Source organism: Ceratotherium simum, chromosome 34 (assembly GCF_057802395.1).
Source record: "Ceratotherium simum simum isolate JZ-2026a chromosome 34, ASM5780239v1, whole genome shotgun sequence".
NCBI lineage: Eukaryota > Metazoa > Chordata > Mammalia > Perissodactyla > Rhinocerotidae > Ceratotherium > Ceratotherium simum.
In genome coordinates, this window is record NC_141933.1 from 14,216,148 (window position 1) to 14,220,047 (window position 3,900).

Genomic DNA, 3,900 nt, shown 5'->3' on the forward strand with positions numbered 1-3,900 from the left:
CTTCCCTCTCCCTTATTTCCACACCATCCACTTTGGGCTTTTCCTCAGGTTCTCTTCCTCCTTATCCAAATACTCTGACTTTCAGAGAAAAGAGTAATCTCTAATATAAAATATCAGCATTACTCTGGGATAAGGGGCAAATGTTGAATTCTAGTTCTGCAATTTCTTAGTGATGTGATTTTGAAATCTGTTAATTTCTATTTTTCACTTGTAAAATGGTAATAATAGGATTATCTAGAATGCAATGAGACAATATCTATAAAATCTAATACACTGTAGATGTTAATAATAGAGCACCATATCAAAAATAATAATTTGCTGAATTTTGGGGAAATAAACTAATGTCAAAACATGTTGGTCCAAGTATGCCACTCTCACCACTCTTGTTCAAAATAGTACTGGAAGCTCTAACCAGAGCAGTTAAGCAAGAAAAAGAAATAAAAGGTATCCAAATTGAAAAGTAAGGAGAAAAACTGTCCCTGTTTGCAGTTTATATATTTATATATATATATAAAACCTAAAGAATTCACCACAAAACAGTTCAAAATAATCAATGACTACAGTGAAATCGCAGGGTGCAAAGTCAATATACAAAAATCTGTTACTTTTCTATACACTAACAATGAACTAGCAGAAAGAGGGATAAAACATACAATCCACTTACAATCACAACAAAGCAGTAAAATACCTAGAAATAAACGTAACCAAGGAGGTGAAAGACCCATACACAGAAAAGTATAAGACATCGTTGAAAGAAATTGAAGAAGACAGAAAGAAATGGAATGATATTTCAGGCTCATGGATCACAACTGATTTCTGAATGTTGATTTTATATGCTGTAACTTTACTGAATTCGTTCATTACTTCCAACACTTTTTTGGTTGAGTTGTTAGGGTTTTCTATATACAAGTTCATATCATCTGCAAATAACAACAGTTTTACTTCTTCCTTCTCCACTTGGATGTCTTACATTTCTTTATCTAGCCTTTTTGCTCTAGCTAAGACTTTCAGTACTATTTTGAATAAGAATGGTGAGAGTGATCACCCTTGTCTTGTTCCTGATGTTAGAGGAATAACTTTGTTTTTCACCATTGGTTATAATGTTGGCTGTGGGTTTGTTTTACATGGCCTTTATTATGTTCAGGTATGTTCCTTCTATATTCCAATTTTAGAGGGTTTTAATCATGAAAGGATGTTATGTTTTGTCCAGTGCTTTTTCTGCATCTATAGAGATGATCATATGATTATTATCTTTCATTCTGTTACTGTACTGCATCACATTTATTAATTTGTGCATGTCGAATCTTTTTCCTTTCCAAGGATAAATCCCACTTCATCATGGTGTATAATCTTTTACTGTGTTGTTGAATTAGGTTTGCTAACATTTTATAGAGAATTTTTGTATCTATACTCATGATGAGTATTGGTCTATAGTTTTCTTGTGGTATCCTTATCTGGCTTTGGTGTCGGGGTAATACTGGCCTCCTAAAAGGTGATTGGAAATATTCCTTTCTGTTCAATTTTTTGAAAGTGTTTAAGAAGAATTGCCATTAATTCTTCTTTAAATGTTTGGTAGAATTTGCCAGGAAAGCCATCTGGTTCTGGGGGGTTTCTGTTAGGAGGGTTTTTTGATTACTGATTCAATCTCCTTAGTCTTATTTTTTCTTTTGAGATTTTCTATTTCTTCTTGATTCAATCTTGATAGCTTGTATATTTCTAGGAAGTTATCCATTTCTTCCAGATTATTTAATTTGTTGGCATATAATTGTTCACAGTAGTGTCTTATGATCTTGTGTATTTTCGTATTGTCACTTACAATGTCTCCCCTTTTTTTCTGATTTTATTTATCCTGGTTTTCTGTCTTTTATTCTTAGTCTATCTAAAGACTTGTCAATATAGTTTATCTTTTAGAAAACCAGCTCTTAACTTCATTATTTCTATTTGCTTTTGTCTCTATTCCTTTATTTCCAATCTGATCTTTGTTATTTCCTTCCTTCTACTCACTTTGGTTTTAGTTTGTTCTTTTCTCATTCATTGAGGTATATTAGATTATTTGAGATTCTTCTATATTCTTAATAGATGTATTTACTGCTATAAACTTCCTTCTCAGAACTTCTTCTGTAGCATGGCATTGGTTTTGGTGTATTATTTTTCCAGTTTATTGGTTTCAAGATGTTTTTTGATTCCCCTTTGATTTCTCATTTGACCCATTTGTTATTCAGGAGTTTGTTGTTTATTTTCCAGTTATTTGTACATTTTCCAGCTTTCACTTGTTGACTTCTAGTTTTAAACCAATGATGTAAGAAAAGATAGCTGGTATGATTTCAATCTTATATTTTATAAAACATGTTTTGTGTCTTGTCATATGATCTATCCTGGAAATATTCCATGTATACTTGAGGAAAATCTATATTCTGTTGCTATTGGATGGGATGTTGTATAAGTATCTGTTAGGTCTGTTTAGTCTAATGTGATTCAAGTCCAACATTTTTGCATTGATTTTCTTTCTGAATGATCTATCTGTTGCTGAAAGTGGAGTATTCAATTCCCCTACTATTATTGTATTGTTGTCTATTTCTCTCTTCAGGTCTGTTAGTATTTGCTTAATATTATTTAGGTGCTCTGATTTTGGATGTGTGTGTTTTTATGTTTATTATGTATTCTTGATGAATTGATCCCTTTATTAGTATATAATGACCTTCTCTGTTTCCGTATTTGGCTTAAAGTTTGTTTTGTCTGATATAGATACAGCTATTCATGCTTTCTTTTGGATTCACTTGCATGAAATACCTTTTTCCATTCCTTCACTTTGAGCCTGTGGGTGTCGTTAAGGCTGTAGTGAGTTTCTTGTAGGCAGCATATAGTTGGGTCTTCTTTTTTTATCCATTCAGTACTCTGCCTTTTGATTGCTGAGTTCAATCTATTTACATCTAGGGTGGTTATTGATAGGTGAGGACTTACTAATGCCATGTAATTCATTGCTTTCTGGTTGTTTTGTATTTCCATTGTTTATTTTTCCCTTGTGTTTCCCCACTTTTGCATGTTGGAGTTTTTCCTTGGTGGTATGCTTTCTTTCCTCTTTCTTGTCTTTTGTGAATCTACTCTAGGTTTTTGCTTTGTGAGTACCATGAATGTTATATAAATATCTCATAAAGAAAACAGTCCATTTCAGGGGGATAGCAACTTAACTTTCATTTTCTAAGAAAGATGTACCCTTTTACTCCCTTTTTTATATTTTTATGTCATTATTTACTTCTTTTTATATTGTGTACTCTTTAACAAATTATAGCAGTTATAATTTGTTATATTTTTTAACATAATAAATTTGTTATATCTGTATAATTTTAATACTCTTCACTTTTAAACTTTTACTATAATTAAGTGGTTAACACACTATGCTATTACAGAATGAGAGTTTTTTGAGTCTGCCTAAATATTTACCTTTATCACTGTGTTGTATACTTTTGTATGTTTTCATGTTGATGATTACTATCTTTTCATTTCAGCTTGAAAAACTTTTCTCAGCATTTGCAAGGCAGGTGTAGTGGTGATGAACAATCTCAGCTTTTGTTTTTTGGGAAAGTCATTATTTCTTCTTCATATCTGAAGTATAACTTTGTGGGATAGAGTATGCTTGGCTGGCAGTTTTCCCTTTCAAGCCTGAGTATATCATTTCACTCTCTCCTGGCCTGTAGGATGTCTGCTGAATAAACTGCTGATAGCTTAATGGAGGTTCCTCTGTAGGTTACAATCTTTTTTTCCTGGTTGCTTTTAGGATTCATTTTTTTTTTTTCTTTTGAGGGTTTGGCCCTGTTAACATCTATTGCTAATCTTCCTCTTTTTTTCTTTTTTCTCCCTAAAGCCCCAGTACATGATTGTGTATCCTAGTTGTGGGTCCTT